Here is a 12,707-nt window from a genome sequence, read left to right on the forward strand (position 1 = left end):
ACCACAACTCTGATACTGATGGCTAAGAATTGCCCTGTCGGGAGGAAACACAGAGCTTTTTGCCATCTTCCAGACCCCCTGGAAGACAGGGTCTTGTTCACAGCCCAGAACATACCCCTGAGAGATCTGGCTTGGTTTTTGTTTTTTTTTTTGGGTGGTTGGGTTTTTTTTGTTTTGGTTTGGGGTTTGGGTTTCGGTTTTGTTTTTTGTTTTTTGTTTTTTGTTTTTTGTTTTGCTATCACTCTTACTCTTGGCACATCCAAATTTTCTGGTTATTATTCCCAGCAGTGGATCTTGGGACAGTTTGCCACTTTGTCAAGAGAGAAGAACAGAGAGAAACTCAACTCTCACAATCCTGGCTCTGTGTGTGTGCATGCAGGGCACGGCTTTCTCCCATTGTTATCTGGGGAAGAGAAAGCAGATGTTAACCGCTACCCCTTGAGAATTCACCTCGCTATGCTGTAAAATTCTGCATTATTAACATTCCAAAATCCTTCCACTCTTGTACGCATCTTAGATGGGAGTGAATTTTTGAGAATTCAAAAATGTCGAGAGGATGGAGGTGGCAGAAGTTTATTAAATTGGCCCAGGGCAGTTTTGAAATTTGAAAGTTTCTCACTCTCCATGGCTCTGGGCCAATTCTGCTGAGCAGTCTCTGCAGAGCTTTCTCATTGGGTGGCCCTCTACAACCTCACAGAAGGTAAAAGCCAAGCACAATGGACTCTGGGGTACACCAGGAAGAGGGTACAGTGGCAAAAGGAAGACACTCCAGATGACTTCACAGTAAGTGCACTAAGTATTAGTTACATTAATGGATCTTTTTTAAAGACAAATAATTCTAAGGCAACTTCTCTTTCATGGAAGTCAGTAGTGAAACTCAGCAGTTTCTTCCTTCTCTGATCTGGCTGACCCATTGGAAAGCAACAGTTAGGTTATTTTTGTTTTTGTTTTTCAGTCTGCTTTGAAAAAAAGAGAGAGAGAGAGAGAGAATCAGCAGAGCCAAATATCCACTCATTGCAAAACTGTAGAAGAATTTTAAAGGGTATTGCCCAGCCTACAAATGTGCTGTGCAGCAAGATAGCTGCAAGTTTCTGTAATAACAGAGAAGAGTAATTAAGTCCAAGTCTTTGAAATCAGAACTTAGGCTGAGTTCTGCCTCTGTCCCTTTCCAGCTGTGTCACTTTAGGCAAGTCAATTAACCTCTCTGAGCTTCAGTGTCCTGTGCCAAATGAGAATAATAATAGCACCGACTTTATGGGGTCTACTCTGAAGATTAAATAAAATAATGGAGATTAAATCCACAGTACCTGACCCATATTACGTCCCCAAGAAATGCTAGCTGCCCCACATTATTATTCACATCATTCGTATTGTTCATGTTGTTGGTGAGGTCGATTTTTAAAGCACCTTGGCCCCCAAGGGCAGTAGCATCCACACATCATGCCCTAAAGCTATAGCTGGTTTTGGTTTTGCATCAGGAACTGGACCCAAGGATTCCCTCCAATGAGGCAAACGGTGGGGGCGACGGGGGGGGGGGGGTGAGGGGGGGAGTCTCTTCCAACAGGAGAGGCTTCTCCCCAATCTACCCCTCCCCAACCCTCACTCCCACTCCCAGGTTTTTATTTCAGAATTCCCAACTAGGGAAGATATAGAAGAACATTTGGGGGGAGGGAGAAATGAAAGACAACATAGGATCTAATTCCTATAATTGATTAACTATAGCCTTCCATGAATGGAATTTTTAATGCCCTATCTTTTAATGAAGAGATGAACAAATAGCCAGCCTCTGTGATGTGCCTTCCCAGAAGTAAGCTGTTCTCTAACCCAGGCCCAAAATGCCACCCGAAGATAACTCAGGTGAGTCCCCGCACCCGCTCTGCCTCAGAGATAGGAGTTCGGTAGACCGACGGTGGGTCTGATGTAAAAGGTTGGGACAGTCGAGCCCGGAAGACAGGATGGACGTGTGTGCAAGACTGCCACAGATCAGGATGACACCAGAGACGCCGGTCTCATTAGTGCGAACCAACTGGCCAGGTTGCAGGACCCAGAGCCCCTAGTCCCCGAGCATTCGGGGCAGGGCGTCTGCCGCAGCCGCAGCGCCGGGGGTGGGAGGCTGAGCGCCGCTCCCTGCAGAGGGAGCTGTGTAGGCGCTCCCCCGCCTGAGTAGACAGCCATCCATCACTCCCGGAGAGGCAGCGGTGGGGACGTGAACTCGGTCACCTCCTCCCCCTCCCCCTCCCCTGCAGGCGCAGAGGAGCCGAGGCGGTGGCGGCAGCGCGGGGAACAGAACGCGCTGCAAACTGCTTGGCTACCGCTTTGCAAGACTGAAGCCGCCGCCGACACAAGTTTCGCGCCGCCGACAACAGCCTCTCCCACTGCCAGGAAGGACGGCCGCTCTGGGGGTTTGCACGCCGTCCAAGGGGGCCCTGTCCAGGGGGTTCGGAGAGGCCCTCTCCGCCCCTTACGCTCCCGGGGGCCTCGGGGACACTCACCTTCACCCCCTCCGTGGCTGGTGGTGACCCCGCGGATGGCATGGCCGTACGGAGTCATTACCGAGTAATTTGATGGCTGGCCTGCAAGGTGCCAGATCCGAGTCCCTTTCGAAATCGAAATCGGCCGCCTTCTGCGTCCTTGGTGCGCACGCAAGGCACAGTTAACGCATGGGATCCCACACTCGGAGGCTCTCGGCTGCTGTGCTCTGAGCCATTGCGGCCTGAGCCGATTTGACAGGCTCCATTAGAGAGCGCCTCTTTCATGGAAATTGTAATCTTAACAGAGGGGTACAGGGCCGGGGGTGGGAGTGTCGGTCCTTGCACCTCTCTCCACCGCCAGGCAGGCCGCCTTCCCAGGGTGACAGAATCCATGGCTGTTCCCGCCGCCATTCCCTAAATCCGTGGCCGCCCTCATCAGACCTGACCTGCAGGGCCCCGATTGGGGAAGGCACGGCCTGGAGATCCACAAGAGGGAGAACAAGGCGGCTTCAACGCCTAACCCCACTCCTGGCACCTAACCCTCCATGCCCTGGGGAACACGGCCTCAGATGCTTCTCAAAATCAATGCAAACTTAAGAACTTGGCAAGGACTAAATAGAGAAGTATTCTATCTGGCAGCAAGAACCCTAAAGTAGAAGACCTGGACTTCCTGGAGTGACCTTGACAAAGGTCTTCCCCTTTCTGAACTTCGGTGTCCCCATCTCCAAGTGCCAAGGCAAGACCTGCTTTCTCAGAACCTGAAGCGGTTCGAGTCCATCATTGATCAATGCATAAAAACAGCCATTAGGCCAAGACAAATTCAGATGAGCCCCCTTCCTCCTAAAAAGCACAGAAACCACCTCCGGAGAAGGAAGTTCACTGGAGAAGGGAGGTGAGAGATGTTTGTAGAGCTCGCCTGCCCCGGAGGCAGCTCCCTGCAGAGTAATGTAGACCCTTGAAGGCAGAGACCCTAAAAACTGGAGCCTCAAAGAAAGGGCGTGATAAAATTAATCCATACTTCATATCACACTCTGCAGAGACAATAGGATTGACCCCAGTCCCTGGGAGCCACCTTCTCACTGCTCCAGGAAAGGCAAGGTTTGTCCCGCTCCAGCTCCCCTCCCCCACTCAAGGCCACCTCCTAGACACGAACAGCCATCTCTTTCCAATAGCTGGACCCTGGGGAGGGGCGGGGGTGATCCCACCTGCCATGGTGGGTGTTGAGGGAGAGGACCGTCGCTGTGGCTGAGGGGCCCGCGGAAATTGACCTCAGACCCCTGCGCTGCTAGTACGAGGCTCATCACAAGCAAGCCTGGGAGAAGCGGAGGGGGTAAGCCTTAACTTTCATCCGTAGGCTACGTCTAAGGGACCGGATCTGGTTAGACAGGGTGGCCTCCCGCCGCGGATTTCACCCAGCCCAATCCGGCCCTGGACTCGCGTGCCGCATTGCCCAGGGGGTTGCCCAATGCAGGAAGTGCCCGCCACTCCGCAGCCCTCCCTGAGCCCTCGGACCCTGCGCCGGGAGAGCCTGTACCAAGCCCTCGGTCCAGTTCGGGAACGGGGAGCCTGGGCGGCTGCTTCCAGCAACTCTCTTCGTTCGGTCGCATGGACTCTGCAACCCCGGGCTTGGGTGCCAACTGCAGCGCCTCCCGTGGAGCAGCCCGCGGGGCCTCCTGCCAACCCGTCCCGAGCGCGGCGGCGGCGCCCGCAGAGCCCCCGGCTGCGCGCGCTCAGCGCGGCGGAGACCAAGGCTGCCATCTAGCGGATGCGGCGGGCAGGCGACGGGGGTGGGGGAAGACCGGAGCCCGGTCGGGGCGGAGAGGGCTCCCGGGGTCCTCGGCAGCTCGGCTTGGAGGCCAAGGACTCGGGTGCAAACGCAGACGAGCTGCGTGTGACCTTGGACAAGTCTCCGGCTCAAGGAATCAAACCTCCCTTGCCGGTGAAAAGCAGAGGATAGGGCTTCTCCGCTCAGGGTCGTCGGGAAACGCGAGACCCCGGGAGTGGTGCACCCTCGTTCCTCGAGGCCACCCCCTCTGTGCATCGGCTCCCCATCCTGCTCTGGTCCAAACGAGTCTTGAGCTAACCCCTTCCCCCAAAGACGGGAGAGGAAGGAGGCGCTGCGGAAAAGAAAGCAGGAATCCGCACTGAACAGCAGGATCCTTTTCTAGGAATTGTAAACCCAGAATTGTAAATAAAATGCTAATGATTTATTCCTGCTCAAACTCCGGGGGCTGCGTCGCAGCTTTTGAAGACAATTCCAAGCAAGGCTTTCCAGGAAGGCGGGCCTCCCCGCGGCGCCTTCCAGGGCTCTCCGGGGGCTCGGGCGGTGGTTCTCAGCTGAGAGCTCCAAACGGTCCTTCACTGAGGCCTGAATGGGGTCGGAGGAGCACCCATCCTTTTTCTTCCACCCACAACTGAGCCAGACCCCTCCGCATTCACCCATCATTCATTCAACAAATATTTACCCATCACCAAGTACCTATTAAGTCCTCAGCTGAAAGCTGGTGATCAAAACAGACCTGGGATTCACATCTGGTGGGGAAGGTTGACTTAGCGGACAATCCCACAAATAAATACATGCAAATCACAGTGAATACCTTAAAAAAAAAAAAATACAGGTGTGTGTGTGTGTGTGTGTGTGTTTTTCCACTTCCAGTATGGAGACCATGAAAGTTCTAAGAGCTTCCATGGGCCCTAAAAATGGCTGGGGAGCAATCCAGCAATAAGCCTTCAGTGTCCTAAATATTTTAAGACATTTATGTAAATAATGAGCTTTTAAAAACTTAACAATAATTCAAGCAATATGCATTTGCCACTGCCATGGTAGCTGTCCCGATGTCGGACCTGGCTGGGGAAGGGGAGGGTCACTGAGCGCCTGCAGCTGCCAAGGGCAGATCACAGAGAACGGGCAGACTGCCCTCCATCCCGCTCAACCCGCTGAACCTGCAGAGATGGCCTCATTTCAACTTCCTCTCTGGACTAAGCAGGTGTGCAAGAGCTTCCTAGAGAAGCATCACAGGGGCCCCAAATCCTACTCCTCAGAGCTGGATACCTGGAGCAACCCTAGCCAGCCCTCCAGCAGCCACCTGCAAATGCTCCTTGCATACTTTGTTTTTAATGAATGTCTCATCCCACACTCCCTTTTACGTGATTCCCTGAGAAACGGGTGAATCTCTGGTCAACACTGACCTTTCTTGGGTCCTTTTGAATATAAGTCACAAACGTAAGAAGGATGATCAAGATTCCTGCCTCCACCGTGAAGCTGACTTTTTTGCATTTGGTGGAATCTCGGTAAGATCATCAGGACATAGTTCTTTCCTTCATCATTGGTCACCAAAGTCTGTATTGTTGAGGAAATCCAGACTTCCTGCAGAGGGCTGTTCTGAATGATCTTCATTTTCCTGCCCTGGACAAATGTTTAGTGATCTCCTGCTAGGGACGGACTCTTCACTGGGCCTTGGAGAAGTAAGACCCATAAAATAGCTCCTACCCCCATGGGGCTCACAGTCTAGGTTAAGCACCTCATTTGCAAAGCAAGGAATTCTGGGGTTCCCTCTCCTGCCCAGCACTGTGGAAATCTGGACTCCAGCACAATCCTGCATCCCTTAAATTAGTTTATGTTTTCAAGGAATTCATAAAAACAGTCCCTAAAGCTATAAAAAGAGATTAGTATTTGGTCTGGGCAAACAGAACCAAAATTTAAAAAACAACAAAAAAAAATTAAAAAAAAAAAACTCTCTGGGGCACCCTTGTCCCAAAACCCACCCCCTGGACTGAACTATAACAAAAATCACACTTTATGTCACAGGGCGGAGCTCTGGTGGTTTCTTTAAAATAATTTTCATGTAAAAAAATTACTAGTAATAAAAAAGAATAAAATTCAACTATGGGCAAAAACAGGGGTGAATCTCTAATGTTGAATCAAAGAAACAAGACACAAAGAGCTCATGCATAAAGGAGGATTCCACTGATACAAAGTTTAAAAGCAGGCACCAAGAAGCTATTTTGGGGGGCACCTGGGTGGCTCAGTGGGTTAAGCCGCTGCCTTCGGCTCAGGTCATGATTTCAGGGTCCCGGGATCGAGTCCCGCATCGGGCTCTCTGCTCAGCAGGGAGCCTGCTTCCTCCTCTCTCTCTCTGCCTGCCTCTCTGCCTACTTGTGATCTCTCTCTGTCAAATAAATAAATAAAATCTTTAAAAAAAAAAAAAGAAGCTATTTTGGTTGAAAATTTAAGAAGGAAAATTAGTAAGTGGTCATCACAATAGTGGAGATAGGCATGATTTCTAGGAGGGAGGGCTTGAGATAAGGGAGGGGCACACAGTGGGCTTTTGGGGGGAGTTGGCAATACTCTATTTCTTGACCCCCATGTTATTTGCAAAGGCATTTCCTTTATGAATTATTTGTCAGATTGTATCTGCGTTTTATGAACTCTTCTACGTATGTGTGATAGCTAACACTAAAAATGTGTTCAAGAAAATGGAAGAAAAGGATTATCCAGCCTATTTTTTAGATACAATTTTTTCAAACTGAATTCTATAGTCTGGGGCTCTATACCCTGCCTGAATTCTCTAAAACCACGTATATCAACCCCTTGAGTCTTTCATGCAGCTGCAACAGATTTCCTGACTCATTCTTACAGACACAGGAAAGACAAAGAGCTTGTCTCCTGGGACACTTGAATTCTGGTTCCATGGCATTTCCAACTCACTGTGTGACCTTGAGCAAGTCTCTTCCCTCGCTGGGCCCATATCTTCTACCACACAGTGAAAGGGTTACAGATGATTCCCCAGGCTTGCCATTATGTGGGAGGTGCCTAATATGTTGGGTGAGGTTTTCTCTGTTCTAGAAATCCCTTCCCATCTCCTTCAGGACCCAGCCCTGGAGTCTAGCAAATCCTGCAATGAGGTCACACTGCAGAGCAAGCAAACATCCCCAAAGCAAGACAATCAAACACCCAAGGTTGTCCAAAACTGCCACAAAGTCTCTTCCTGGGGGGGGGGGGTGAGCACCCCACCTCTCACCACCTCCCAGAACCCACACACAGAATCAGCTCTATCCGTTCTCAGATTCCTCCCCTCTGCAGAGGCAAGAGCTGTCTGCGGGCCTGATGTCCCTTAGGGATGAGAGCACCGCTAAAATCCCATTGATTAATCGGGTCCCACCCTTGGATCAATGGCTGGCATTAGGCGAGCTTAGCGCAGTTTTATTAGTCTGGCTGCCCTCTTGCAGATGTTATAGATGAAGAAATAAAACGAGGAGGAGAGGGAAAAAGGACAAAATCATTAGTCTGAAAGGAGCAAAAGAGCATCTTCTCTATTTTGTATTCAGATTCAGAGCTGCGCTGGGAGCACACACAACAATCCATTTTTATGCTGTTTCCAGAAGTTCAGCTCAGCCTCCTGATTTCCCATTTTCCCTGATATCTTAGATCCCAGGAGCATTTGGTCAGAAGCATCCTCCAGCCCAGTCTCTGAAGCCATTTTCTAGAACCCCCAAAACACCTGAGGACCCACTCCTACGTTCATCCATTTCTCACCAGGGCAGGAGGCTTCTGCCTGATGCAGGGTAACAGGCCCAGCTCTCCCCCAGATAATCCATCTTGCAAGTGTCATACTTGCTCTAAGGAGCCTGGCCCGTCACAGGCCCTGCCCAGCAGCCCGCCACATGGGTCCCCACCTTGCCAAAGCTTTGGTTCCAACCTAGGAAACCCACAGCCTCTTCTCCCTGAAGCTCTCCAGAGAGGCGCTTTGAATTAAGACCAGGAATGCTTTTAAGAGACTTCGGTCCCTGGCCTTCTAATGATGACCTCTTCCTTAATTTTGTGATGGCTTCATCTGCCTCCTTCGATCATCGAGGTAGCTATAAAAAGCTAAACACCTCCTACTAACCCCATTAGGATGAAAGCGGAGGATTTTATTATTCATTTTTAATAGGAAGAAGCTCAAACTCCCCCAGGAAGTGTAAAAGGTAGGGTTTTGAAGTATCTGGTATGGAGAGGTGGCAACAAAGCAGACCCCCCACCCCACAACCTGAGAATGGCAAAATCAAACGGGAAAGACTTAGGGTAACCAGTCTCTGCAGAAAGGAAATGAACTCAGGCAGCCCCGACCCGCTCCTCCAAAGCGCCTGGGCTCCCCTGAGCGCACTGATTTCGAGCCCTGCTGGGGAATCCAGAAATAACCCAAATCCCCTAGAAGGCCGTCTCCTGATAATTGTCTGTTAAACATTTGCAACTCACACACAAAGGTAACTAAACGGAATGGTTCCCTCCTGGACCGCACCGTTCATAACAGTAATAAAGCCCCTGCCACAGACAGCGTCATTATCCAAACGCCATTAACATCAATATTCGTATCAAATGCCATCTGGCAAAAGGGCTTGCAAAAGCAAGCCCCTCCTACTCGGGACTTCGAAGCCTGGTGGGGAGAGGACGGAGCCTGTTCAGCTTCTGCTTGGGGCGTGGGGGGCCGGGCCTGCCTGGGAGCGCAGGGCCAGGCCCGTGGGGCGGTCCCCGGAGGGAACCAAGGTGTACCGGGAACAGAAGGACAGGGAGAAAGAGCGACAACCGTCCAAGTCTAATTTAGTCCCTGTCATTGACTTTATTTCTTCAAGTCTTAATTAGAAAGATGCAACCACCCGCTCCTTCACATTCTCATAATAAGAAACTGACGGAGTATTTATATCGATCCTTGGGGGGATCATTGTTTTGAAGAGAAACAGAACTTAACCTCCCGCCAGTCCTCTAGGCTTCCTTGCAGATAGCGTCACATGCACAACCCTATACTTAAGTTGAAAGAGATTTCTGCTGGGAGTAATTACCTGACCCCAGCACAGGGTGTTTCCTGGAGAGAGGGGCTGGGTGCGTGACGTACAGCCCCGCTCCTCCTCCGCGCTGGTTCCTGCTGCCCTAGCCCCTGCCTCCGTGCCACCCAGGTGTCCCCCTGAGGACCCGAAGCCACCCAGCCGTGGGGCCCCACAGCCTTGAGCCTGGGCAAGGGAAAGGAAGAAAGAGGACAGGAGCCTTCTGGTGTTGGAGTTTGATAAAGTGAGGCTGGGCCTGGGCAGAGAAATATAGAAGAAATATAGAAATAAAGGCTCTGGGAGCATCCTACTATACCCAGCCTGGCCTTCCCCTCTGTCAGTTTCAGCTATTGTGATTATGAATATTCATAAATAAATACCCACCATGGGGGGGGAGGTCACGATGAGGTTCGAATGAAGTAATAGTAATGACAGTAATAATAATAACGGCCACCATTATTGAGTTCATTGTGTGCCGGCTATGAGTCTGAGGGTTTCACATTTTGTCTCATGCTGCCCTCACCACGACCATGGGAAGTTAAAAAGCATTGATCTCCAGGGGTGCCTGGGTGGCTCAGTGGGTTAAGCCTCTGCCTTCCGCTCAGGTCATGATCCCAGAGTCCTGGGATCGAGCCCCATATCCGGCTTTCTGCTCAGCAGGGAGTCTGCTTCTACCCCCCCACACCTGCCTCTCTGCCTACTTGTGATCTCTGTCTGTCCAATAAATAAATAAAATCTTAAAAAAAAAAAAAGCATTGATCTCCATTTCATACAAGAGGAAGCAGAGGTTCAGAGAAGTTAGGTAACTACCCAACCCAAGTCGACTCGTAAGTGGGAGCTAGAGTTTGAGCCCAAATCTCCTCTACCCCCCCCCTTGGCAAGCTCTTGACCATTTTGTAAGCTCTGGTGCACTGAGCACAGGATCCCCAGGCAGAAGGCCGGGGTGCTCATCCTGGCTCCCTCTGCCTCACAGCTGTGTGGCCGTGGGTTTGTCGCTTTGCCTCTCTGGGTTGCAGTTTCTCTGGCTGCCTCATTGAGAGGCAGTGATGCTCTTATGGGAAGAAGGCTGAGCCTGACTGCTCTTCTTAGTGGGTTAATGGGTAAAGCCCTGCTCAGCTGAAATGAGATTCCCTCTGAAGAGCAGCGTGGCTCAGCCATAAACGGTGGAAAGTGGCTGCAGCGAAGAGGAGTGGCTTTAGAGAAACCCCAGGGAAGGATGCTCTGCGTGAGCTCAGGGGCCCGGGGCAGCCGGAGAGCAAAAGGACCATTTCCAGAGAGGAACCAAGGACCAGAGAAGATGCTGCTTGGGCCACAGGCTAAGGACAGGCTGCTGGCTCCACACTAGCCTATCTGGGGACAATCACACCGTGAGAACCAGGGACCTGGGCACCGGTAAGAGGATCATCATTACCCTTCACAGCGGCTGCAGCATCTTTCATCCTGAGACATGACCGTGACCGGCTGCCGGCAGCACTCAGAACAGCTCCCACATGCCCTGTCCCGGTGAATGTGATCATGGGATGAGAGAGGGAGCTCTTCTCTACACTCACTGTCAATCCTTTTGGGAAAGAGACAGGACTCAATAAATTCAAATAATTTTTTCGACGTGAGCTTCCCAGCATCGGAAGCATCCATACGTAGCTGGCCAGTGATGTCCCAGGAGGAATTCTCACATAGAGAGGGAGGCCTTTCAGTGCTAGAACTTTGGTTCTGTAGCCGCCCTTTGTACTCACCCCTCACAAAGCCTCCTCACAGGAGACAAGGACATGCTTGGAGAGGGGACAACGCTCTTCTCTGGGAGAACAGAAGTCTTTGACTCCAGTTCAGCACTGTCTGAGCTCTCATGTCCCCTGTGATAACAGCGAATGTTTCCCGCCCCGCCTCTCACTCCCTGTGTGTCCCCCCGGGGAGCTGATGTTGTGGACCCTCACCAAGGGGCTAGAACAGGGTAGGGTGAGAAGCCGGGACAGAGCTGGGGTTCTCTGATGCGGGAAAGCAGAAGGCACTACTGTCGGAAGGGGGCAAAGTCAGAAGGTAGTGCAAGGAGTCCAGAGCAAGGAGACAAGTCCCGCATGGCCGGCCAGGATCTAATGGGAAATCTACATAATTGCATCAAATACCAGCCAGCATTTCAAGCTCGCCTTTGCAGCCAGTGAGGACGTGACTCATGGCTTGGTTCGTCCTGTTCAAAAATGACCTAGGGAGAGTGGGTGCTTGGAGTGACTAGGAGCAGCTCCAGCCAGCAAGCACCCTAGACTGCCCACAGAAACCTCTGAAAATCTCAGGCACATCTCTGACTCCAGGCTAATATCACAACCTTGGCAGAGGGAACTTTTCCCTTTTCTACTTTTCCCTAATGCATTCAGGCAGAAGGGCCATTAAAATACTTAACAAAGAACGAAAAATCAAAGGAGGAAGACAATTTTTTACTCTATTTTTTAAACATTTGGGTATGAAAAGTCAGATGTCAAAAAAAATCCCCATTTACATCTTTTAAAATGTGAGCAATTAATATTTTCCATGGAGGTTCATGCTCCCTCTCTTCATTCTGTTTGCAGGGTATTGTTAAGCCGTGCTTTGTAATTTGTTGCATGTTTAAATATTCAGTCTGTATTTCATTTGGGCTACACATTTAATTCAGCCAACATGTTCATTTTAAGATCAATACTGTCATAACTATGTTGAAAAATTAAATTATTGTAACTTTATTTACATTTCTTAAAAGTACTGTGAAAATTATTCTTAACCAGGACCTAATCAATGTTAGAGTCTAAAAATATGCCACTCTGCATGAAGCTATAAAAAGATTAATGTACATTTTTTTACAAGAAATTAGTAGCTTAATGAAGTGGATAAAAACGCTGTCACAATTTTTATTGGATCTAAATTGCATAGTAGTGGAGGTACAGTAAGTGCCTTCCCCATAATGACATAATGAGTCATGACTGGTGCTGGAAGGCTAATTTGCCCTTAACTGACACAAAACCAGGGAATTAACATCCCAGTCGCTCTACGCCAATAGCAGATGCATTATTTCATTGCACAGCAGGGTTTTTAACTAAACTCTTAACTGTAGAAATATTGATCTATTCTTCTGTGAAATGATGAAATTGAAATTTTTTAAAAGGACGTCTTAAATTATGGCTGTTGCGGTGACATTTGCTTTCACAGTACCACGCCTGTCAACCAAGCAGATGCAACGGGAGAAATTTGGGGAGGCTCATACCTGGGTCTTAGAGTCTTTCATCGGAGCAGCGAGGAAGGGGGAATTTGGTAGGAGAGCAAATGCTGGCATCTGGGAAACTGACAGATCATCTACAGGTGCCCAGGTTCTGGAGTGAATGCTCTAGAATATTGCCCTAGCCCCTAGGTTGGTTTACTTTGACGATGATCTAGGGCGAGTTGTTCCGAGCAACCCACTCACCAAAAACGGTG

The sequence above is a fragment of the Neovison vison genome, chromosome 2, assembly GCF_020171115.1.
Source record: "Neovison vison isolate M4711 chromosome 2, ASM_NN_V1, whole genome shotgun sequence".
NCBI lineage: Eukaryota > Metazoa > Chordata > Mammalia > Carnivora > Mustelidae > Neogale > Neogale vison.